Genomic DNA, 27,367 nt, shown 5'->3' with positions numbered 1-27,367 from the left:
ACTCTTTCTGCCTACAGGAAGTTAGCTGTGAGCACCTAAAAACATTACCACGGAGGTGACTAGAAGTAAGCAGTGAGGTCTGGAGTGAAGTGTTCCCAGGCAAGTCTTCTTGGGGCTGTGGACAAGACCATGGCTTCATCAAACCATTCCATGGGAGAAAAACTGGTCAGAGGCATGAATATGCTATTCGTTTATTTGTCCAACCTATTTTTTCATGAAACTCATTTGCTTAATCAAGAACTGTTTATTGAGTACCTATTATGTGCTTCTGGTCAGTTCAGGCATTGTGGATAGATTGGTGAGCCAAATAAAAGAGATTTGTGGCCAGACATGGTGGTTCACGCCTGTAATCCTAGCTACCCAGGAGTCTGTGATCTGAGGACTGCAGTTCAAAGACATCTCGGGCACCGAAGAAAGTAAGACTCTTATCTCCAATTAATCACCTGAAACTGATAAGTGGGGCTGTGACACAAGGGGTAGGGTGATAGCCTTGAGCTGAAGAGCTCAGGGACAGTGCTCAGGCCAAGTTCTAGCCCCACAACCAACAAAACAAAAACAAAAACAAAATAAAACAACAACAAAAACCCACAGTGATTTGTGATAGAACTTATACCCATACGGGAGCAAACACAACCAATGAGTACATTACACGATGTGTTAGAAGGTGACAAGCGTCACAGTGTCACTTACCAGAAGCTGGAAGTTAGCTGGGTACAAGTGGTACAGTACTAGCCTTGAGTGAAACAGCTCAGGGACAGTGCCCAGGCCCTGGGCTAAAGCCAAGGAAGGAGGGAAGTGAGAGTGGGGGGAGCTAGGAGGAGATAAGGAGGTACCAAGTGCCAAGTAAAAGAAAAAGCAGAGCAGGTGCAAGTGTCTGGACGTGTAAGGAAAGGGCTTATGTGGGAGGGTTAGCGCTGACAAACTTAAATGAGGTATTTAGAGTAGGATTTACTGTGATATGATATTCCAGAAAAAAAATCTGGAGGTGAGGACCTAGCCAAGCAGACAGGAGAAATATGATTTGGATTATGTCTCCCTCATACCCCTGCTCACACCTAAACAAAGCCTTTCAAAAAGTTCCCACAGCTCCTACAGAGATGTCTATCCCTTAGACAGGATCGAGTATAAAGCAACATGTCCCTCCATTTAAACCGTGTTTCTCTCGTCTGTTTTCCCTTATATGGATGAAGCCACACGACCAACCTTCTGTTCTGTTCTTGGCTGCTTCTCACCCCTCGGGTCTCAGCTGAAATGACACCTCCTCAGAGGTGCCTTCCAGAGTGCTCTGTTTAACCAGGTCAGTTTATCACTGCTGATGATCTCCATAATGCTTCTAATAACAAACTGACATTTCCTGTCATATCTGTCTGTCTTCTTTCTTTAGATTATAAGTGCCATGAAAGGATCTTACACATGGGTAAGGGAACTTACCCTAAGAACTCAATACGTTTGTTAGGTGAACTAATGTTTGCACTGGTGTATGGGCTGTTGAAGTCTTGCTGGTTTCTATCAACTAACCCATAATCCTAACCCTAACCCTAACCCCTAACCCATTGGCCCCAAGGCTTGGAGTTTTCCCCAACATAATCCAGAATAATTGGACACCAGTAAACCCAATGGTCACTTACAGAATTTGTAATTACACTGCTGCAGGTGGGGACACCCGCTTTATTTCCTTTGTTTTAAAAACAGCTGTTTGTGAATTTTTTCTTCTTCTTTGTCTATTGTGGGGCTTGAACTCTGGCCCTGGGTACTGTCCCTGAGCTCTTCAGCTCAAGGCTACTGCTTTACCCCTTGAGCCACAGCAACACTTCTCATTTTTCTGGTGATGAATTGGAGATAAGAGTCTCATGGACTTTAGTGCCTAGGCTGGCTTTGAACAATGATCCTCAGATCTCCTGAGTAGCTAGGATTCCAGGCATGAGCCACGGCTCTTGGCTTAAAAAATAATGTATTTTTTTGTTTTATTTTTTAAATTAAAGAATTTATTAACATTGATTTTTGCATCATATTTCAAATGTCATGTTTAGCAAACAAGTATTCAAGAAGGGAATCGCTACATAAAATCACGGGCACTTAGAAGTAAGTCATACTCAAAGGAACATAGGCTCAATGGTTTCCCTCATTTGTCATAGTCAGTAGAAACCTTGGGCTCTTCTAGCAGAGATTTGCAATAGAGCAAAACCTAGAAACATAAGGCCATATAGTATGACACTAAATGAAAGGATCTCTAGGATATAGAAACAAAAGCCATATAATGAGTGATTGTTGTCCTTAATGTACTATGTTATCTCTCATTTCTTTTGCTGTCCCTTGGTTATCTCATATTTTTACAGTATTTCACTTTGTTATCTGATATATTTGGATATATGTGTATTTGGTTATTTGAAATTGGATAGGAAAGGGGGGAAAACAAGATGAGGATGGGGTGGGGGGGAGGGAAATGGGAACCAAGACATGAGAAAGGGTATCAATGTATGTGAAGTAATGCACCTTCTATCTGGCAAATGTAATGTAACCCTTCTATTAATTACAATAAAATATATTTTAAAAAATCACTGGCACTTAGATTTTTAAAACATAATTAAAATTAAGCTGAGGGTTTGTATGTCATAGGTGCATATTACTGTATGTAATAAAACATGTCTATAGAGTATATAGCTCATCATAGCTTTTTATGTCTATGTAGTTATGTTTATATCTCCAAGACTATGTCCATAACATTGGGTACCCAAATATTGAGTCATTGCTTTTGTACTGTTTGGATCTAATATCCACATATTAAGGATACCATGGGCCTTTTGTTCCTTTGGCCTTGACTTATCTCACTCAACATGATTTGCACATTTTTTTATCCATTCATCAGCAGTACTGCAATAGGGCATCTGGGTTATTTTCATCACTTGGCTATTGTGAATAGTGCAGAGATGAACATAGCTGAATAGGTGTCCTTATCATATCCTGGGTTATGATGCTCAGGGTAGATGCCCAGGAGTGGTATGGCGGGATTGTAGGGAAGTTCTATTTTTAGTTCTTTAAGAACCCTCCACGCTGCTTCCTAGAGTGACTGAACTTGCTTACATTCCCACCAGCAGTGCAGTAGGGTTCCTCTTTCTCCACAATACCGCCAGCATGTGTCATTGTCTGAGTTCAGAACCTTGGCCATTCTAATTGTGATATGGTGGTATCTTAGGGTTGTTTTAATTTGCATTTCTTTTATGACCATGGATGATGAGCATTTTCTCATATGCTTTTCTGCCATTTTAACCTCTTCTTTTAATAAGTCTGTCTTTACTTCCCTTGCCCATTTAATGATTGGTTTGTTGGGTTTGGGGGTGGGGGGATTAGTTTCTTGAGTTCCTTGTAGATACTGGATATCAAGCATTTGTCTGATGTATTATTGGTAAATTTCTTTTCCTATTTGGTTGGCTGTCTTTGTACTTTAGTAGCTATGCTTTTATCTGTGCAGAAACTTTTTATTTTTAGATAGTCCCATTTGTTGAGTGTCTCTGCAATCTGTTGTGACCCTGGGTCTCTGTTCAGGAAGTTTTTGCCTGTGCCTGTGAGTTCCAGTGTCTCTCCTACTCTATCATGTAACAGTTTCAAAGTTTCAAGTCTGATATTGAGGGCTTTCATCCATTTTGAGTTAATGCTTGTGCATGGCGAAAGGCTAGGGTCAATTTTTAGTTTTCTGCATGTGGCTGCCCAGTTTTGCCAGCACCAATAATGAATAGGCTGTGTTTGTCCCACTGTATATCTTTGGCTCCTTTGTCAAATACGAGTTAACTATAGGTATGTGGGTTTTTTTCTGGATCTTCTCTTTTTTTTTCAGCATTCCCATTTTTATTTTTTTTGAGAAACCTACATGCAGAGATCCACAGTAATTACATCAATCTACATTTCTACCAACAATATACAAGTTGCCGTTTCCTTTTCTTTCTTTTATATCTTTCTCTCTTTTTCCTTTTTCCATATATATTTTATTGTAATCAGTAGAAGGGTTACATTATATTCACCAGATAGAAGGTGCATTACTTCACAAACATTGATACCCTTTCTCATGTCTTGGTCCCCATTTCCCTCTCCCCACCCCACCCCTCATCTTGTTTTCTCCCCTTCCCTATCTGCTTTCAAATAACCAAATAAGCATATATATGGATCTTCTATTCTGTTCCAGAGATCTTCTGGTCTATTTTTATGCCAGTACCATGCAGTTTTTGTTATTATGGCTCTGTAGTAGAGTTTGAAGTCTGGTATTGCCCCTTTTGCCTAGAATTGTTTTGTCTATTCTCGGTCTTTTGTTGTTCCATATGAACCTTTCGATTGTATCTTCTATTCCAGTAAAGAATATCTTTGATGGGGATTGCATTGAATTTATATATCAATTTTGGCAGTATGGCCATTTTCACTACATTGGTTCTCCCTACCCATGAGCATGGGATCTTTCCATTTCCTGGTATCCTCTTTAACTTATTTCATTAGGCTTTTATAGATTTCATTAAATAATTCCTTTACATCTTTGGTTAAGTTAATTCCCAAATATTTTATTCTTTTGGGGGCTATTGCAAATGGACCAATTTTTTGATTTTACCTTCTGTTTGCATAGTGTTGGTGTACAGAAAGGCTACTGACTTTTGCAGGTTAATTTTGTTTCCTGCCACTTTGCTAAAATGGTTTCTTAGTTCTAGGAGTTTGGGAGTGGAGTTTATTGGGTCATTCTGGTATAGGATCATGTCATCTGCGCACAGGGACAGTTTAATTTCTCCTTTCCCTATGTGGATCCCTTTGATGTCTTTCTCTTGCCTTATTGCTTTATTTTTTAAAATGACTTTTGCTATTCATTTCAACATTTTACAGACAAAACAATAAAAATGCTTAACAAACTCTATTGTTCTGGATCTTCAAAACGAAGAGACAGTTTTACATACATAGATATAGTAAACATAAATATGTACAGGATATGTAACATCTTGAATCTCATTTAGATGGTTTTTCATATATACTTAACATGTATCAATATTATTTCATGGCTACATACCAGTGTATAGGAGCAGTGATATACCAAAATGTACTTATCCAGTTCCCAGTTGTTGGGATTTTTATTTGGCAGTACTGGAGTTTGAATGTAGAGCCTTGTACACAGGTGCTCTACCACTTGAGTGATGCCTTCATCCCTTTTTGCTTTTATTATTATTATTATTATTATTATTATTATTATTATTGAAGAGGATACCTTGTTTAGCCTAGGCTGGCATGGAGAATGATCCTTTATTCATATTCTCACATAGTTGGAAGGACAGGCTGATGACACAGTCCCAGTTTTTCATTGATCAGGATGCGGCAGGTCTCATGAACTTTTGGTTCTTGCTAAACTCAAACTGCAACCCTCCTGATCACTAGCTCCCAAGGAGCTAGGACTACAGGCCTGGGAGCCCACAGTTAGACTTCTAAAAAAATCTCATAGGATGAAACTATTTCTTTGAAATATTTTTCTGAGCATACATTAATCAAAGCATTATGAGAAAGGATAGGTCAGTTACAGAGCTCTTGTATTCTGACTAGCTCTTTAAGAAGGCTACTTATATACAATGCAACTGTCATGCTGATGCGGGCAACTTAAGAAATGTTTGCTAATATGAGAGTATTAACTAGGTCAGAGTTGTTGCAATTTACATTAGGAAATCTGAGCCGGGTTTTAAACATTCCCTTTTATTTATATCTTCACACTTGTACTCTATCCAAGTTGACCTAGTAAAAAGCAGAAAGCCTTGCATATTTACATACACTTGAAGAGATTAGCATTTTATTCATAGGAAATGCAAATTATTCATTCCATTTCTTCTTTGTTCTTTCTCCTGCTTAAGGTACATTTTCCACTTGTCCTTTAGTGGATCTCATCTATCTTCTCAATCATGTTCTTTTCAATTGCCATAATGTTTCCACTTTTGGAATTAGAAGTGCAATCTTTTTATTTTAACATTTAAAATTGACATCTTAAACCCATCCGAAATGAGTTGTGCCATTATATGTAATGTGTACCTATTTTAGTTTTTCTATACTGATTTCCAGTTAGTCTTTTTGTCAACAAATATGCAACATTTATTTCTTTGCAGTTGGTTTCTTAGTCTTTGTTAAACTTCCCATTTGCACAATAGAGTATTTAGAAACTGGTTAATAAGCAAACAGTGCTTTCATTAGAATTTTTTTTTACATTTCTCTAAAACTTTATTTCAGAGTTATTAATCTCACTGTGAAGAAGGTGGGTGTTTTATGTTTGGTGCCAAGATTACCAGGCTTGCCCATTGCCTGCAATGGACTTTGAGAAAACCCATTTCTTGGCATCCAATTGTTAAATTACTCTTTTCAAAACACAGAGCTTCCGATACTTGCAAATTGTTACCTGCACCATTTCCCCACCATTTTTTAAATCAGAGCTTGCATTATTAATCTACATCAGTGGATGTTAAAATGAGGTCATTTTAACAAGCTACAACTGTACAAATCAAAATACTACAGTTAATATTAGACAAGCGTATCTTACAAACACTACATACATATTACCTTGCAACCTGAAAGATTACATTTTCATTACAGATTTTTACTCGTCTACTTTTCCTTCTGGTTCCAGTACTGGGACTTGAAAGCCTCATGCTCTTGCTTGACTTTTTCACCACTCAAAGGTGGCACTCTATTACTTAAGCCATACCTCCACTTCCTCATTAGAGGCTTTTAAATAATGGTAAAGTAACTGCATTGTTAGAAATGCTTCTTTAGTATGTTACCCTAAATAGTAAATTATTTCCCAAGCCTTTAAAATGATAATTTTTAATAGAAAAAGACAAAATTTGAATATAGTAGAAAAGGTTACATAGCAAGTCCTGTCTGCGATCTGTTCTGTGTAGTGTGCATGCAAGTAGTTTTAAAAATATATTTATTGTTATTATAAAGATGCTGTACAGAGGGATTTCAGTTGCATAAGTCAGTTGAAGAGTACATTTCATTTGAACAGTGTCACCTCTGCCCTTGCTCTCTCCCAGGTTTTCCCTCCCAGCCCCACTGCAAATTGTACAGTTCATTTTCAACATAGTGTCTAATGACTACAGATTGGCTAAACAATCACAGGGCATTTTAGTGACAGTTTGCACAGTTTATGAAGGGACTTCTTATTGTTCCCTACTTCTTGAAGGGTATTTTGAAAACTGCGTAGTGTGTCTTTACTGAGTTCCCATTTTGTACTCAGCCCCCTCAGGCATTTCCTCTTCAGGCCCCAAATCTTTATTCCTGCAGGTCTCTGTCTTCTGGCTGCACCTTTTTTATGAACAAAGGGTGTTCTAGGTTACTCAGGTTATAGCTGGGTTTTGTTGTTGTTGTTTTGTTTTGTGAATATGGCACTAGGGATTGAATTTAGGGCCTTCTAATTGCAAGGCAGTTGTTTTACCACACAAACCATGTCTTCAGCCCCTTCTGAGTTGGTTGCTTTCAAGGAAGGCTTTTTGCCTTACGCTTGGACATGTCTGGACTTCGATCCTCCTACTTGTGCGTTCCTGCATTGCTGAGAATGACAGATGAAGGCCACCACATCCAGCCATTGTTGAGTCCCACAAAATTCTTTTTGCCTGCCTGGGTCAACCTCCAACTACCATTCCTGGAACTCTACCTCCCAAGCAGCTAGGACTGCAGGTTTGAGCCACTGAGCCTGGGTGGGTAGAGCTGTCTTTAAGAGATGTCATTAACAGTGACTGGAATGAGGCAGAAGAGTTTTTTTCTGTCTTACACAGTGTGAGCTGGTGGATGGGCTGAGGGTAGCCTGCTCTGGTTCATTAGGCCATTCGGGGCTGATGTGACTTGTGTTTTGTTGTTTTAACAACCTTTTGGCTTTTTTTTTTTTTTTTTGATGTCCACATGGTCTAAGTCTACTAGCACCTGCATTTCAGCCCATGAGAAGAAGAGCTAACATAGGCAAGGAGAACAAGAGGCTTCCTGAAGTTGCTGACATTCCATTTTATTCTATGGTCCTCATTAGGAGAAAGATGGGTTGGAAAACACCCTCAGTAGTGACCACATGTTCAGTGAAAACCCATATGAGAGGCTAGGGATATAGCCCAGTGGCAGAGAGCTTGCCTAATGTGTATGAGGTTATGGGCCTTATCCTCAGCACCATGTAAAATGAAACAAGTAAAATAAGATGATAAAAATTAAAAACTTATGTGAGATGGCATATGGAGAATATATTCTATGAAAAAAGAGACAGAGTAAATGATGTGTAGTTCTCCATATATATGCATAAACATACACACACACACACACACACACACACACACACACACACACACACACACACCAGGGCCTCACTATTTGCATGAGCTGGCATGGAACTTACTATGTATACCAGACTGGCCTCGAACTCCTGGTTCTTCTTCTTCTGCCTCTGTGTACTGGTATTATAGATATGTATCATAACCTGCTTGCTTTCTATAGTTCCAGATGCTGCTTGATTTTTTTATGTGTCATGATTTATTTCGAAAGAATATTTTAGCACCTTTTTTTTCACTGTTTTTATTTATTTATTTATTTTTGCATCATGGAGTTTGTACTTAGGGTCTGGGAGCTGTATCTGAGCTGTTTTGTTCACTATTCTACCACTTTGAGCCACAATGCTGCTTCGGATTTTCTGGTGGTTAATTGGAGATAAGAGTCTCATGGGGACTTTCTGCTGAGGCTAGCTTCAAATAGTGTGATTCTCAGATCTCAGTCTCCTGAGTAGCTGGGACTATAGGCACGGGCCACTGGCACCTGGCTTACGATACTATATCTTAACACAAAATAGTTTTCTTCTGTGTACCTTAAATGACTTTTAATCCTGGAAATTTATGTCCTTCACTTATTAAAGTTGTTCCTGAGTTATTTCTTCACTGTCTCTTGAATTTCCTCTTTTATTTTCTCTCTATAATTTGTATTATTTGGATTTTTGGACTTCCTAATCCAGGCCTGAAATTTTCTTTCATTTTCATTTAAAATTTTAATTTCCATTTCCTTCCGGCTTTTCTTTTTCTCTTATTCCCTAATTCCCAAATGTTTATGTTTTACATTTTTGTCATCATTTTTAGATTTTCCTAGAAATTATATGTTCATTGAAAAATGTGAAAGCAAAGCATATGTTTTCTAAAAAGAGTTTCTTTACCCTTGCACAATCTCTGTTTTCTCCCACTTTCTTTTTGTTTGCTTGTTTGGATTCCTTTCTTTCTGTGATATAAAGGCTTTCGTCAAGCCAGGTGCGATGGCTCTCACCTGTAATCCTACCTACTCAGGAGGCTGAGATTTGAGGATCGTGGTTCAAAGCCAGCCCCAGCACTAAAGACTGTGAGACTCTTATCTCCAATTAACCACTAGAAAACCAGAAGTGGTGCTGTAGCTCAGTGGTAGGGTGATAGCCTTGAGCTGAAGAGCTCAAGGACAATGCCCAGGCCTAGCGGTAGAATGCTGAAGCTAACAAGTCATAGCTGGCCTGTCACTAACACATAACACATGTGAGAAATAAACTTTGGTGTTTGCCACTAAGATCTACAGCGTAATTCAGTTGAACGCAGGGCATCTAGTGCCTTTTCTGCTAGAATACGTTTTTTGGAAGTCATTTGTTTTGAGGCATAATTTATAGACAACAAATTGCATGCCTTTAAGATGTATGCTCATTGAATCTGAATGGATGTACATCCGTGAAGGCAATTCTACTGTCAAGATATGGAACATTCCCAGCATTCCAAGCATTCCTCATGTCTCTCTATAATATATTCTCTATACTTCGTTGCAGGCCAGCGCTGATGGCTTTTGCCATTGTAAACTAGTTTGTGTCACACAGTACGTGCTTTGGGGTTACTCTTCTTTCAGCCTAATGATTTTTGGATCCCCCCAAGCTGTTAGGCATATTAGTACCTCTTAGCTGTTTTCCTTGCTGAGTATTATTCTGCTGTAGTTGTACAGCTCTAACGTTTTTGAATAAACATTCATATTACTAAGTTTTTGGAGTATTTGATTTTCTGTACAGATACTTGGGATATTGGTGTTACCATACTGTTTTATGCGTTGCAAAATGACAGCAGCAACTAAAAATCTTAAAAGGGTGAGATAAAATAAATACAACTTATTTTTATCTTGCAAATCAGTGCATGGTTCAGGTGAATGGGTGTACACATCTGGGGGCCATTATTATGCTATGACACTTGGATGGACAATTCCATGTGGATATATCCTAGTGATGCCCCCAGAGTTACATACTATCTTCTCCCTAAATTCAGTTCCTCCTTATTTTCCTGTATGGGAAATCCATCTTTTCATTCAATTAAGCCAGGTTAGAGTTACCTCTATTCATCCTTTTCTCACCTTTTATGAACAGTTACCAATCCAACATTGCCTCTTGGGTTCATATGCAAGTTGCTCACGACCTCTTTGTGCTCAGTCTGTTCTTATTTACTATTTCTTGAGTACACTATGAAAAACTGTATTTTCTAGGAAATCACCTATTTCCTTTAGGTTTCAAATGTATCACATACTTCTAGTGTAATATTCTGTTATATTCCTTTAGGCCTTCCTGGAACTTGTTATTCCCTTTTCACATTCACATTATTGTTAGGATCCGTGATCAAAGGAATGAGTCTGACACAAAAGCGGAATTTGGAAGTTAAGTTAAACAGAGTTTTATTCCGCGCCTAGCATCGAGAATCATACTGACCGGTCAGGGCCGCCTCTAAGATGTGAGTGAGACAGCGACCCCGCCTGATCTTACAGGCTACTTTTATAGGCCCCAGCCATGTGGTTGGGCTGGCCATATACAGGTGGCCAATGGAATTCAGCATGGTTGATTGATGGCTGGGGCAACCACTGACACCTTTGCTGTTTGAACTGACCTATCATCTCGGTGGGCTTCTGGTGCACTGCTCTGATGACAAAGGAAGGGGAGGGAATTCCCTGGCAGGCCAAGGGGGTGGGGTGGGGAGGAATTCTGGTAACTCCACCTGGCTTAACTGCTCTTGTAATCTGAGCTGTTATCAGGGATTCTGCAGCCCCCCCCCCCCCCCCCCCCCCCCCCCCCCCCCCCGACTCAGGTCAAGTCCTCCTTTGTCATAAAGATGGGAAATGCCTAGAGTGGATGGATTTGGGGGAAGTCAAGAAAGGGGTCCCTTCAATTATTGCTTCTCTCTTTCTTTTTTTTAAAATTTCTTCTTTAATCAAACTTGGGAGTTGTTTATCCATTCCATTAGTCTTTTCAAAGTACCTGCTTTTAAATTTGTGTGGTTTAGTTCTATAGTTTTGCTAATTTCATCTTAAATCTCCCCAAGGTATAGTTTAGACCACTTTCTCTTTTTGCCACATGCTCAGTGACTCCCCATGGCCTGGTGATTGAAGGATACACACACACACACACACACACACACACACACACACACACACACTTCTGTCACCCTAGGAGATATGGATTAAATTCTTTCTCCACCATCTGAGGAGAGCTACAGTTGTGTGGAGAAGAAAACCTTGTTGCAAACTGGCCCATAATCTGTTTAGCTTTGTTATACAACACCTTTTATGTTTAACATCAGGGGAAGATCCCTGACCTCTGGCAAGTTTGTGAAATAGACCTTGCTTTCCTGAGAGTTGAGGATATAAATAATATTTATATATAAGGTCTGTAATACCATGGGATCAGTTTCATGAGCTGTAATTAAATAGGTCTCTTGTCATAAATTCTTTAACTTTTGATGGCATGCAACAGCTGCTAACTTTAGTTTTCAGTGGTGTTTCCCGGGGACAAGGAAAGGAAACGAGAGTCATAAATGTGGTGTAGCCTCTGAAGACTTGTGTGAGTATGTTGATTTTGTGTATATCCCTACCCATTAAGTGAAGGACATCTGTTCCTCTGTCTATAGCCATTGGTACTGTTGGTGGAGGAAGGCTGATCCAATGGATTCTCTCAGCCCTGGTTTATTTACTGCGTGGTTGAGAGACATCCATTTTGGTGGATTTAGCTAAATTGGCTCTCTGTATGTGTGTGTGTGTGTGTGTGTGTGTGTGTGTGTGTGTGTGTGTGTGTGTGCTTGTGCATGCATGTGCCAATCCGAGGGCTTGAACTCAGGGCCAGGGTGCTGATCTTCGGGACCTATGCTCAAAGTTAGTGCTCTTCCACTTGAGCTACAGCTTCACTTCTGGCATTTTGGTAGTCAACTGGAGATTAGAGTTTCAGGGACTTTCCTGCACAGCCTGGCTTTGAGCTATGATCATCAGATCTAAGCCTCCTGAGTAGCTAGGGTTATAGGCACAAGCCACCACCTCAGGCTAGAAACTCATTTTAATCACTTGCAGGCTGGTGTTTATAATACCTACTTCAAAAGATTGCTCTGAGAATTAAATGAGGTTTAGTATTAAAGTGGTAAGCAAAGAGTGGTTATTCTAAGGGTAATTGTCACCTCTTATAATTACTTGTTGAGAGTGAGACAATAATGCCCAGATTTCATTTTCTTTACCTCCTTTACCTTCTCAATGATCCTGTTTGCCTCCTATTACTTACCATGGTTCCGGTCTTTGGCCTTGCAAAGAGCTAGTCAATCAGTCCTGAGCGAGTGGTAGCAGACAGAGAGTGAACATATACCCTTTTTTTTTTTTGTCAGTGGGGATAATTTTATTTTTGAGATCCATCCCGAAGATCAGTGGACTGTGTCCCTTCTTGCCAGGACTCTTGGCACCTGCCTTGCAGAGGGAGCACATGTTTATGGGGAGGAGGACCTTCCTGTCATCAGACTCTTCAATCTACCAGCCCAGGACATTTCCCATTGCGAAACTGACTTCATTCTCAGGCAACCTGGAAGGGACAGCTGGCTTTCCTTTCCAATGGAGGGAAGTGAGAAAACCAAACCATGAAGATCGTTTCTTTCACATTGAGTTTGAATTACTTTGAGGAGGAACCACATGAGCTCTGAGAAGTTTGTGAAGGAGAAAGTAATCACAGATGTGAGGCAGGCAGAAATGGTGGCTGTCCAGGCTCTTCAGAGTGTGTCAGCTATGGATAACTGGGGGAAGGTTGAAGCTTGCAAATGGTGGTAGCTGCAGACTACCAGCAGATGAACGGAATGAATGACGTGGGAAAGATTTTCTGAGCAATTTATATTTTTCTCCCTCTTTTCCTTCAGTGAATCCAGAGAGCTGGATAACCAGAGGGGTAAACAGGAAAACTTTGCCACCTCAACTTCAACGAAGCTTTTATATGGGAAGATGCTTTGGCTGGAAAGATGTTTACTTGCCGTGAATTTGAATAGTCTCATTGCAAGTTCGTTATTATGAAGCAGCTGTGAAACCTTCTTTCTTAGCAGCAGGGACTAGGCAAGATGCTTTTTATTTAAACTTTTTTTAAAAAAATTCAGAAGTTAAATTAGTCCCATCTTTTGCATTGTTGCCTATATGTTTATGTTGAAGCTTCACACATTTTCTCATAATATACCCAGATGGGTAAAAAGTGATGTTTTTGTTTATGTGAAACCCCATCTGTATATTGGTAGTGTGAAAAAAATAGTTTAGCACTAGATTTTTGCTCACTGGCATATTTAGTCTGATGCAATAAGTTAAATGGTTGTTAGTTAAATGCCTAAGCAGATACTTTGGATGAAGTGGGCTCTGATTCATACTTGGCCCTGTTCCTCTCTCATTAGGATCTAAAATGTATTACTATATAATTTCAGAGACTGGAAGTCCAAAGTGAAGGCACCAGTAGAGCTATCCTCTGTGTAAGATCTGCAGGGCAAGTTTCCCATTTTTCCTGGCTTCTAGTGGTTTGTTGGTTATCTCTAGCATTCCTTGGCTTGCCCCATTCTTCAGTCTTCTCAACACTTTCTCCCTGTGTCTCATAATTTTCCTCCAGTAAATATTGATGTATGTAAATTACTCATTATATACATAAAAGCAGTCAAATTGGATTAAGAATTCAAAGATCATCTTGACAATATTTGCAAAGAACTAATTTCTAAATAACGTCGCATCCAAGGTAGTATGGGTTAGGACTTAGTCTTTCTTTGGGAACAATTCTATTCATAGCATGTTTGGTTTGTCTTGGTGGTGGTGGGGCCTATGGTGGTGATATTATTATAGATAAAATTGCTATAGACATCTACTGAAATAGAATGCTACAATTTAAAAGTAGTAAAGGCAGGTTAGAAATAACCCTCTTTAACTTAAATGTTTGATTTTCTGGTTTTTTGGTTATCTTATTTTAATGTTAATGAATGAAGCCCAGCACCTAAATGTTTGATTCTTATTTCTTCATTACTCATGCATTTCCAATGGATACTATAATCAGAAGTGAAAGAGATGTTTTAGAGCTTAGACTCAGTTCATTTATAAATGTAAATAATAGATTCAGAATAATGAAATAACCAGAAGATAGTAAGGTCTCCTGGGAAAAATTAAGGTTTAAGAATTGGAATGTTTTATCTAAAAACAATCTTTTTCTAGATTTTTCTCTAATGATCATGTTACTTCATCATGTATGGGAGAGTTTTTCTACCTATTTTTTCATGGACAATAATTAGCAATCATATTATCAGTCAATCATATTATTAGTCAAAACTTTAGCATTGCCAAATTCTGTTTTTGAAAGAGTTGTTAGAGAAAAAAGACCCTTACAATGTGGGACAGTAAGTTCTTAAATCCCCAACCACTACTCTTCTCAATAGCACACTCATCCAGATCTCATTTATTAAGTGTCTGCCTGAGGGCTCAAATTGATTTTATTTTTTATTGTTTGGGTAATGTATAGAGGGGTTACAGTTACATTCCTCATACATTGATACCTCTTCTCATGTTTTTGTTCCCATTTCCCTCCCAATCATCTTGATTTCTCCCTTCCCTTTCCTATTTCTTTTTTTTTTTTTTTTTTTTGCCAGTCCTGGGCTTGAGCTCAGGGCCTGAGCACTGTCCTTGGACTTTCTCAAGGCTAGAGCTCTACCACTTGAGCCTCAGCACCACTTCTGGCTTATTTTTCTATATATGTGGTACCAAGGAATCGAACCCGGGTCTTCATGCATGCTAGGCAAGCACTTTAACCACTAGGCCAAACTCCTGGCCCCTCCCTTTCCTATTTCAAATAAACAAATAAATGAATATATAATCTACAGGTAACAAAGTAACAATACAGTAACAATATGAGACTAACCAAAAGGCAACAAAGAGAAGAGAAATAAATACTACATTAAGAATAACAATCACACAAGATAAAGCTCTTGTTTCCTTATCCTAGAGATTTTTTCATTTAGACTCATCCTATATAACCTTATGTACCTAGGTTTGGAGCTATTGTAATCCTCTGCTAGGGGAGTCCTAGATGTATACTAAGTATTACAAATGAGGGAAACCATTGAGCCTATGTTCCTTTGGATTTGGCTTACTTCACTTAATAAGATTTTTTCCAAGTCTTTCCATTTCCTTACAAATAGGGCTATGCCATTCTTTCTGATAGCAGCATAGAATTCCATTGTGTATAAGTACCACATCTTCTTGATCCAATCATCTACTGAGGGGCATCTGGGTTGTTTCCATATCATAGCTATGGTAAATAGTGTTGCAATGAACATGGTTGTGCTAGTGGCTTTAGCATGTCCTGGTTTCTGGATGATTGGGTAAATGCCAAGTAGTGGAATTGCTGGGTCATAGGGGAGCTTTATGTTTAGTCTTTTGAGGAACTGCCATACTGCTTTCCATAGTGGTTGAACAAGTTTGCACTCCCATCAACAGTGTAGTAGTGATTCCTACTGGCCACATCCCCTCCAGCATCTGTTATTAGATTTTTTTGATCCTGGCCATTCTAACTGGAGTGAGGTGGAATCTTAGAGTTGCTTTGATTTGCATTTCTTTTATGACTAGAGATGTCGGGCATTTCTTCATGTGTCCATAGGCCATTCTTATTTCTTCCTCAGAGAAGACTCTCTTCAAGTCTTTGGCCCATCTTTTAATGGGATGGTTGTTTCTTTGGAGATTAGTTTTGGAGTGATTCAATTTTTTGAGCTGTTGATATATTTTAGGTATGAGGACTTTGTAGGCTTTCTATTTAACTTGCTGGTTATGTTCTTTGCCATACAGAAGCTCTGCAGTTTAATGTAGTCCCATTTGTCCAAATTCTCTTTAATTTGTTGTGTTTCTGGGTCTTTATTAAGAAAGTTTCTACCTGTGCCAAGGAGACCTAGTGTATCTCCTATTCCTTCTTGTAAAGTTTTTAGGGTATCTGCTTTTGCCACAAGGTCTTTGATCCATTTGGAATTAATCCTGGTGCAGGGTGACATAGAAGGATCTAATTTTAGTTTTCTGTCAGCACCACTTGTTGAAGAGGCTGTCTTTCTTCCATTCTATTTTTTTTTGGCTTCCTTATCACAGATTAGGTGGGCCATAGGTCTGTGGGTTGATTTCTGGGTCTTCAGTTCTATTCCATTGGTCCTCAGATGTGTTGTTGTGCTAGTACCAAGCTGTTTTGGTTACTGTTGCTCTGGAATAGAGTCTAAAGTTTGGTATTGATATTCTTCCTGTGCTGTTCTTTCTGCTAAGAATTGGTTTTGCTGTATGGGGTCTTTTATTATTCCATATGAAATTTTGGATTGTTTCTTCTATTTCCTTAAAGAATGATATTGGGATATTGATGGCTATTGCATTGAATTTGTAGATAGCCCTTGGCAGGATTGCCATTTTCACAATATTAATTCTTCCAGTCCAGGAGCATGGGAGGTTTTCCACTTCCTCAGTTCTGCTTTAAATTGCTTTTTCAGGTTTTTAGAGTTTCCATCATAAAGGTCCTTTACATTCTTAGTTAATTCAGGTCCTTTACATTCTTAGTTAATTGCTAAGTACTTTATTTTCTTTGATGCTATTGCAAAAGGAGTTGCTTTCCTGATTTCTGCCTTGCTCTTTTAGTTGTTGTCATACAGGAATGCTGTTGATTTTTGAAGGTTAATTTTATACCCTACTACCTTGTCAAAATTTCAAATCAGCTAAACTTGGGAGTGGAATCTATAGGGTTCTTTAAATACAGAGTCATGTCATCTGCAAAGAGTCAGGGCTCAAATTTTGACATGTGTGTTTGTATCATGAGCTTACAACTGATAACCTCAGACATTTTTAGCTTTCTCTTGATTTACCTTCATGCATAACTAGAATTCAGGTAAATGCTTGATCCTCTGGAGGATGGATTTCCTGACAAAGCTTAGTCCTAAATTCTCTGAGAGAGGCAGCTTCAAGATGTGCATTATGGCTCCACCATATTTCCATTGGTAAACTCTTTTTCTCTAGTAGTTTGGATTCCATGGTTAATGAAAGGAGGTTAACCTTGTGCTTTTCCCATATGCCAGATATTGTGGTGTGTTTTTACAGACTGTTCATTTAATACCTCCCTGGAAGCACATTGTAATTGAGAACATGGGGCTCAGAGAAATTAAAAATAGTGTCTAAGGATCCTCAAAGAATGAGTGTCAAAGACATGATTTAATCTAAACCTTACACTCAAGACTCTTGCTCTATCTAATTCACTGTGATCCTTCAATAATAATAATAATAATAAATAGGCTTGTCTGTGATGGATCTTCCTAAAACAGGCTTGAATATTTTGAGGGTACTGGTTTGGGGCTCAGTAATCATTAGGTAATCAAGGTAGGTCTAGATCAATGGGATTCAACTGGGCTGACTTTGATCCTAGGGAATATTCTGCAAAATATGAAGCTGTTTTTGGTTATCAGAACTGGGGAGGACTGCAGGTATGGCTCAAGTGGTAGAACATCAGCCATGAATGAAAAACTTAGACAGTGCTGAAATTCCAAACCTTGCTCTGGGAGTCTGGTTTCTCAACTTGACTTTTCCAAAGAGTTGGGAATTTGAGTTTGTTATTTTGCTTCACCCTGCCTCAATATTTTTAACTGTAAGATGTGTTTTTAGAGTTCCATGTAATCTATGATTCTAGGATATGCTAAAAGGAACCACTGAAAATATTCATACCTGAAGGAAATAAAACACCCAAGATGATTCTCTTTATTAGATCTAGGTAAGCATTAGTGTGCTTCAGAATTGGCATCAATGTTCTATTCACAATTAAATGAATTACTAAGACTGCTTCATTTTTCCCCCCAACAAGTGAGTCATTTTTATTCTTTTAGCAATCTTTTTCAGGGTTAATACCTCCACTGAAGGTGAAGAAATGTACAAAGCTCCACTTCAAATATTGGTGATGTTGGGAGCATGGTCACTCAGTGACTATGAGTTACTTTACAGTAACTCAATTGATTCTTGATTTTTACATTCTAGTTTAATAAGTAGTTTCCAGTGCAGAAGTTAACTGAAGTCAGTCACATGTTTTCTAGTGGTAGTGAAATACCCGCCTCTAACTTCTTCCAGGCATACTATGGGATGAATTGTGTTTAAACACAGACGAAACCAAGAGGCATTCTCTTGAGGCCAAATGCACTTTATTCTTAGACAATCAACGTGCATTTTTTTCTTAAAAAATGCAATGTCTACATTCCAAATAAATCACAATCATGTGGAATAAAGAATTCAAGATGTCATCAGTCCCATTTGTCTTCAGTCTTGGTATGTGCATAACAAAAAAACCAGCCAATTATGGTAACAGGTGATAGGGCTAAAGTAATTGTCCAATTTGTTACCATTTTTCTATTTCTAAGCCATCTTTAAAGAAAACCATAAATGGGGTCGTTCACACCACCCTTATGGTAATCCAGGGGAGCAACCATGTCATCTGGATTCATGTTTTCACTAATGTAAATCTGATTGAAATTAGCAAAGATGCACTTGATTTGCACTGTAAACTGCCATAAAAAGCTTGTGCTCTTTCAGTTTTCTATTCTTCAGTTTTCTTTTTAGTGATTTCATGTAATGTTTAATGTACTTTTTGTAGGCTTCCTTTGTGAAACTTCTGCATGCCATGGTTCATGACAATACCCACACCAGTGACTATCGTGCTTTTGGCACCTTTGCTAGGATCTCATCTTTTGCTCAAGGTACACTTGGGAGAGCTTCTCCTGGGAAGTTGCTTCCTGATCTACTTGTGGCATGTTCAAATATGCTATGATCTCCTGAGAGCAATTTCTCAGTCGCTGTTATCTTTACATTATACCACTTAGAGGGCCTGGATTTTGTCTTAGAATGTATTAAGGATTCTTATTCTATTTTTAAAAATCGAGTTAGATTTCAACAAAAGTGAGGTTACAACATTAGGTTATTTCAACTATTTAGTTCAAATCTTTCTAGGTTTGAGACAAGAGCCTGGAAAGGGAAGCAGAAGACAGAATCCTGTTTGTGTACATACAAAACCCTCAGTCAGTTTAGATAATTATGAAAACCCTGTGGGTCATGGACATGTATTTTAAAATATTATTATTATTATTTCCATAACAACTTCATTGGCCCCAATACTAATCCTAACTAAAAAAATGTCTAGAATAGAATGTTTAGAATAGACGACAAATTATTTAGTGTTCTCCTAAGAACACTAAATAGGAAATACTATGTAATATTTTCCCATGCCCCAGCAAGAGGACACATAATAGAATTTGTGAAAAGAAAATTTGCTTTCTGTATGACTGCAACTAGCCAAATGAAATCACATGTCTGCCAGTCAACTAAAAAATCAGGTTATGTCAGGAAAAAAAAACTTACAATTATCATGGATTTATTTTTTCCTTTCTTTTTATGTTTTTTTATGGGAGGGATATTTGCTTAAGATTGGAACATATACAGTGCAGGTTTACTAACAGGCTTAGCAATGTATTATTGGGGTATATGTGGTGCCATAATCCATTTTGTCTGGTGGGGCTAAGGTAAAGTCGTTGCCAAGTGATCACTATTTAATGATTGCTGCCACAGTAGCTAGTGTTCTGCACCCATATACCAGGCTGGCAGAGGTCTCCATCAGGGAAATCATCTGTGGTAGGTTTTCTTGTTACTAATCTAAGTAAGGCATGCGTAGCAATGTTCCAGTGAGACTGATGTTTCAGCAGAAAGATTCCCTTATTAACAAAGAGCAGTCAAGTGTCCTCTGTACTGTGGGGTAAAAGAGAAGAGAAAGTCTGTTATCCATAATGTACACTGGCTTTGCAGACAACCAATCCCCAACCCTCACTCTACAATAACATGAGCCTGGACAAAATTTTTCCAAGGTTTTCGGGGCCTTACACTGTCATTTAGCTTTCTTGCTTATGGATGATACCTACCACTTTGAGTCAGCTTTGAGTCCAACTTCTTGCTATTTATTTTGGAGATTTTGTCTCTTGGACTTTTCTGTTTAGATTGTCCTTTAAATGAGATTCTTTGGCTATCAGTCTCCCAAATAGCTGGGATTATAAGCATGAGCCAGCCAGGAAGCACCAAGTTTGATCCTTTGTTTCAGTTTTCTTATCTGTTAGATAGAAGTATTAGCATCTCTACCGAGATGCTAATTTAAAAATGATTTAAATGAAGGAGATCTTCAATTTTTTAAATCTGAAATAGTTGCTTAGTAAATATAGTATTCTTTCTACCCTCATTTATCTTTCACCTCCTGTATGACCTATGATGCAGTGGGAGAGAAAGAGGCCTTCATTGTAGGGTACCATTCAGGGATATGCAACTAGTGTCATCTGACCTAGACAACCAGCACCCTAAAAAAGGAGAGGCCACTCCAACTAGGCAAGTCAGAGAGATCAGTGACTGATCTCAAAAGTTCTTGCTTATTAGTAAACTTGCATCCATCCCAGATTTGGATTAGATAAAGTCCACTGGTTCCTCTGGATCAATTAGAATTGTAGCAAAGCCCCTTGCCCTGCTGCTGGTGTGTGTGTGTGTGTGTGTGTGTGTGTGTGTGTGCGTTTGTGTGTTGTTTGTAGACTCCAGATGTAAATGATCTTTCATTATATATTGTAATACCTTAAAAATGATCTTGGAATGAATGAATGAATGAATGAAATGGGTGGGCACTAGAGCTGTGCTGAGAACTACATATGTTAGAAATATGTCAGGGAAGTACATCCTGGTGTGGGGACATATCTCTTTCCCCACTGAAGGTAAAATCATGTCTGTCATATTGTGTTATTTGTTTGTGAAAGGTCTAAATGGCCATTGTAATGATAGATTATTTTCCTTTGATCTCAGACCCAATAGAGGAACAGGTCAGAGTGCATTTCACTAAGACTCTGACAGAGTTTTTCTTCCAGGGAGGAGGCAGAGCAGCCCTAAAGACTCATTTTACTGATTCAGCGCCTAAGGTAGCCAGGAATACGTGTTCCATTGTGCCTAGGCCAGTGTATTGGGCAGAATAGTCAGAAATGAGAGCTGATTCTACCAGCTCTGCCAGCTTAAACAAAATAAAGCGAGCAAACAAACATTGCCATTTGCTTCCCATGAACTATTATTCTAGTCATGTTTGTTTACGGCCAAGCAGAGACCAACTGGTCAATATATCTCACTAAAGGCCTCCTAGCCAGCAGCTGGGTTGTCAGGCCCAGCAAGAGTGTGTCGATACTAGTAAAAACGTCCTGCTCTGGTCATTGGCCCAGTTATTTACATAGATACATCCCAACAGGTTTCCCATGACCGGAAGCTTGCAGGGAAAAGTTAGGAAATGCCAGTATGGCAGGCACAGCGATTTCACCCTGTGGATAAGGATGCTTAAACTATCAGGCTCTTGCCTCAGCAGAGAGCACTGGTGGAGAGCCTTCATTGCCTGTTCTAAAGAGTGTGTGGTTTTTTTGGTAATTATTGTGTTGAAATTAGCTGGTACTCTTTTTCTTGATAAAGATAATTGCTCTCATTCCCTTTCTGATGTCAGACCCCAGAAAATCTAGATCTGATTCTAAGTATTTTTTGTCTCAAATTCTGTTTGCTCATACAAAATATACAAATGCTCTTTGTGTCGGAAATAGCATGTTTCTTCCTGAGTTTTAGGTGGGCACATGTGGCTCGGTCTATTCCCCAGCTGTGTTTGCAGTTAGGTGTGGACGAGAGACAAAACACGAACCAACAGAGGTTGGAAGCTAAAAGTGAGAACCTAAAGTTCTGTGATACAAAGCCTAGACTACTTGTTTTACATTTCTCTTCCGCTTTCCAATGGTGGGAACATGATAATGACCTTAAGCTTTATAGCTTAAGGGCACAGCCCTGCTTGTCTCAGCCTCCTCACACCAGAGTCAGGAGAGATAATTAGCCAGTGTGAATTTTTTAGTTATGAAGTTTTTGGTTACACACTAATTATTATTTTTCCTCTTCCATGTCCAAGCAAACAAGACAAAAATCTAACTCAGTAAAAGTTTATCATGATTTCTGGTTTACCTAATAATTAAAAATGAGTTCAGATAGTCAAAGCACTAGAAATATCTTCATTAATAGATTCCATCAAGCTGTGTTGGCCTTACAAAGTAAAGAGCACTGGGCAAGCAATTAGCAGAGGAGGATGCCATTGCCTTCAAAAACAGGACAGTACATTCCCTCTCTGTGTCTACATCCTCAGCTTATCATGAATGATTTCATCTGTGTCATAGGAAATCCAAATGAGTCCATACGTAAAACATCACTCAATGTTTGAATTTATCATTCTATTTTGTTCTTCTTGATTTGGCGAATTTGGTAATAATGTGACGTAGCTGGCTTGTTGTGAGAATTAGAAATAAACGATTCAAATGTTAGTCCTGTCTTAGTGCATTATAAGCACAAACTAAGTGGTGATTTAATATTAGAAAGTTGGCAAATATTCAATAAATAATAGTTTTTGTTGTTTATGTACCATTAGGGGCTGGGAGTTTGGCTTAGTGGTAGAGTGCTTGCCTAGCATACATGAAGACCTGGGTTCAATTCCTCAGTATCACATATATTAAAAAAAAGCCAGAAGTGGTGCTGTGGCTCGAGTGGTAGAGCTCTAACCATGAGAAAACCCAAGAACTACTCAGGCCCTGAGGCCAAGCCCCAGAACTGGCAAAAAGGAGAATGTACCATTAGTAATAACACACTGAGAATTTTTAAGATGGTAAAAATCGCGTAAATATCTGACATTATAATTATGGAGCCTCTTCCAAAAAAAAAACCATAGAAACATTTCCCATTGGTAGGTGTGATATAATCAACTCGCTTAGGGGTTGTTTACAAGCCATATAGAGAATCACGGACATGAAGGAAGATGTATGTGTGATTCATAGTATCCTTAGCAACCCTGTCTGTGATTTCTTCCTCAGCTCCTCACATTCCCTATCCTGACAGACTGGAAGTTGGTGGAGTTGAGTCTGTCTGAAGGGGAGCCCTCGGGTCCTGTGTGGGTGCTGCGCTCCTCTTCCATCCTCGGCCAGACCTTCCTATAACATACTTCTTGTGTTACTCAGCCATTTCTCTGGAACCTCCACTGATACCTACAGAACAGCATTTGTGCTTCTCAGGTGATTTGCTTGCTTCCACTCTTTGCAGAAAGGATAAAAAGCATAGGAGACAATCAATGAAGCCAATAAACTTACAGACTAAATGTAGTTAGCGTAACTAGAGCTAAATTAATGTATTTTGTATAGAGAAAAATAAGCAAATAAATTTTGAAACGTACTTTGTTTCATGAGATCCTTAAGACCACAGAGCAGGACACCCTTGACTCAACAGTCCCAAGGTATGAGCTGCCAGATTTCCCACTAGCACTCCTCCGTGCTTCAGGCTTGTGCCCTCCAAGGGGTGCTTCATCTCTAATGTGCTCTGTGTGCTAATTACAAGGCTATTTTCTCTTTGAGGCAGTCCCAGAACACAGACTCCTGGGAATACTCTACCTCTGCCACTTGTACAACTGCTATCAAGTGGGTTTTGAAACATAAACAATTACATGGATGATACATATGGGAATAGACTATTGTAAAAAATTTAAAAATGACATTAACCTGTAGTGAAATACAATAGAATGTGTCCTTTGCCTTGGCCACTATTTCTAGCCCTTCATTTTATTAGGGGGCTCTTTTCTTAAAGAAATCATTGCCAACCCCAATAAAAATCCCATTGATCCTTTCTTTGGAGACATTCATAACCAGATCTTTGATGAAATGCCCTATAATTGTTCTAAATGAGGTGTATTGAACTGTTTTACAATTCATCACAGAAGCGGCGGCATTGCCAATATTAACTGTGAGGTAAACAGGTCTTATGAAAGTATTGGATTAGCACAGTAATCTGTGCCTTTTATAACTGTGGTTTTATATTTCAAATCCCTTAAATATGGTTTGAAAACCTTTAGCACTCTATTAAGTAATGGGAGTTAACCAGTCTTGGCTATTTATATGAAAGGCACTAAGAGATTCCTGTTACGCTTTATCATAGCTCCTCAGACAACACTCATTCATTTCTTCATTCTACTCCTTCCTCCCTTCCTTCTTTCCTTCCTTCCTTCCCTCACTCTTCCAATTATCCCTTCATTCATTGAATTGCTGTGGCTGCCCTGTCGGGTGTCCTCAGGTGAGCTTGCTGTAGCAAAAGTCTAGGTGACAGATAGTCCGAGCCTCACAGCAGAAATCTGCCTGTGGTTTGCTTCTGCAGGCTCCAAGTTGAAATCCGACAGAGCAATCAGAATGGCACAATTTGAGCCTTTGTCAATTGTGAACTACCTTCCTAGGTTCTTGGGTTTAAAATGAGCTTTGAATCTATCCTCCAAGGGGCCCTGCAGGCAGGTATTGATTACTCTCAATGGCCTCCCCTGTGTCTCTGGGACTCCTGGGCCTGTTAAGTAAATACATCCCTGCTGTGGCCCATGCTGGAAAACATTATAGATGGGGCTGTGCGAGAAGCAGCAACATCCCAACCAACTGATGCCCGCAGCTGGATTCCTGAGTGGGTTTCAATTTGGGCTCACATTTGGCATTCTATTTCCTCCTGCCCTTGCCTTGTAATTGGTAATCCCTCACTTCTACTCCAAATACCAGCTCCAATGACTCTCCTTTGTACACCCACCCCCCATCCCTTATCTTTCTGGAACTGGGGTGCTTCCTGAAGTGATTTGCTTGCTTGCAATCTCCTTCCTTCCTTCCTTCCTTCCTTCCTTCCTTCCTTCCTTCCTTCCTTCCTTCCTTTGTTTCTTTCTTTCTCCCTTTCTTTCCTTCTTAAGTGAGGACACCCTCAACATAGCCTCTCAATCCAATAAAAAACTTATCTAGTCATTTTGGTATGATATGGTGACAGAAGAAAGTTAGAAACTTAATTTTAGATTTATGGAACAAAAACAAGTCATCTTAGTATGCTAGAGAGAATTCTGGCAGGTTCAAAGTGAGTTCAAGTGTGTGGCCGCAAGGCTTTCTCTCTTTCTCTTTTGATGTCTACTCAGGAATTTAGATGCCGTGAATTTCACAACATCAGCTTGGTTTCAAGTGCCTGGTTCCGCAGCCCCCTCCTCCCCACCAGATGGAATCCCAGGGACTTAGTGAAGAGGCCGAATCTCATAGCATTGTCTTCTCCTCCACTGTTCCCATGGCGGGTCTGTTCACATGAAAGCCACATTCCACAGGAGGGCCACCCTGCACCAAGGAGAAAAATGGCATCAGTGGCAAACTTTGACTTTTTTCATATATTTCCCCTAAGTCCTGTTTTCAGAGAATTCTTAAAAAAAAATAACAGGATTCAAAGGAAAAGCTAGTCTCTACCTATCTCTAGTAGCCACATTCAGGATTTAAAGTTGTGATTACATGTGAAAAAGTCTGACCATCCTATGAATTATTCACTAATATTGATATATCGTCAATCAGGGCAGTGCATTTATAGTTAGCTCTGAGTTAGAGAAAGTCAGGCTTCCTAATTGGCACTCTGAAGGGAAGGATGTTCAGACAATCCCAGCAGAAACCCTTTCTCCAGGAAGCATATGGGGTATATTTACCCTCCAGACAGTATTCATTCCAGCTAAGCACTGGGTGGCTTGCTGTTTCCATGCCAGATTTCACAAGTCACAGTAGAGAGGAAGACCAGTTATCTATTGTTGGGTGATTAACCAGCAAAGGCAGGGTAGCTCTGGATTTTGCAGTTTGGGTTGGGTACAGGCAAATATTTTCTGCTCCTGTGCCAGGGTCATTTGTGTTGGGCTCATTTGGGCAGGTGGGCTGGAGGCTGGCTGGTTGAGGATGGTCTTATCATAAGGAAGGGGTTTAATGTCAGTGCATCTCTGTCTCTGTCAGGCAGCATGTGTGTGGGGAGTGGGGGATAGAATAGAACCATTGGCTTCTGTAAGCTTAGACTTACTGGGAGATGAATGTTCACGCTAGCGAAGGAGTGAGTGGCTGAGTGAGGTAGGTGACGGCCTTTACCATTAGATGAACTTGTGATAATGACATGTTGCACTCTGGTTAGAATGATTTTTCTAAGATCTTAATCTGGTGACTCACTTTTCCTCTCATCTGGAGGATAAAATTCTTATCGTGTGTGTGTGTGTGTGTGTGTGTGTCTGTGTGTCTGTGTCTGTGTTGTATGCCATTCTAGGATTTGAACTCAAGGCCTCAAAATTACTAGGCAAGTCATCTATGGCTTAAATCACCCCTCTCCCTCTGCCTACTTGCTTCTTTTCTTCCGTATTTAATGCACTCTTTTTTTTTTTTTTTTGCTGGTTCTGGGGCTTGGACTCAGGGATCTACATCCTTACTTGGCCTTTTCACTCATGATTGGCACGCTACTATTTGAGCTACATCTCCACTTCTGGCTTTTTTTTTTTTTTGCTTTATTTTTTTTTCTGGGTATATTTTTTTATTGGTCATGAGATTTTATTTATTTATTTTTTTATTGTAATTAGTAAAAGGGTTACATGATATTTGCCAGATAGAACGTGCATTAATTCACATACATTGATACCCTTTCACATGTCTTGGTACCCGTTTCCCTCCCCCTGGCTTTTTTTTTTAAATAAGAATTTCACTAATTTGTCTGACAGGCTGGCTTTGCATCTCAATCCTCAGATTGCAAGTTTTGAGCATCTATGATTGTAGGTATGAGCCACCAGAACTAGCTTTGCTTGTTATTTATTTACTTTTTCTTAAAATAAGATCAACAGGAATATCCCCTTTCCAACCCAGCACCAAGGTCTCTTGTATCTCATCCTTTTGTGTATTGGAATTATGTGATCCTCACAAGTGAAAGGTACAAGCCTTGTCTGAATATTACCCATGGAGTCCCTGAGACTCCCTGGGAGACAGACACTAGTGGGACTTTACAGTGATGTGTGTGGCCATTGGAAACACTGGCCAGGATGCTGTGTAATCAAGAGACAAGTTTAATGTGATGGGTAAAATGCAACTCTCAGCATTAACTTTTCCTTTCCTTTCCTAATAGCAAAGACTACCATTCCATGAAGATGCCTGTAACCTTACACATCTAT

At 39.2% G+C, this 27,367-nt stretch overlaps 1 long non-coding RNA gene across 1 annotated transcript; it reads left to right on the top strand.

The window, feature by feature from the left end:
* Nucleotides 1-1,199: 1,199 nt before the first annotated feature.
* Nucleotides 1,200-25,508, top strand: LOC150056155 (uncharacterized). The gene is made up of 3 exons (XR_016537299.1): nt 1,200-1,297; nt 23,229-23,426; nt 25,337-25,508. It is a non-coding gene; the product is annotated as an uncharacterized LOC150056155 (long non-coding RNA).
* The last annotated feature ends 1,859 nt before the right edge of the window (nt 25,509-27,367 follow it).

Source organism: Megascapheus bottae, chromosome 12, assembly GCF_031878675.1.
Source record: "Megascapheus bottae isolate mThoBot1 chromosome 12, mThoBot2.hap1, whole genome shotgun sequence".
Taxonomy (NCBI): Eukaryota; Metazoa; Chordata; class Mammalia; order Rodentia; family Geomyidae; genus Megascapheus; species Megascapheus bottae.
This window is presented reverse-complemented; position numbering and strand designations above follow the sequence as displayed.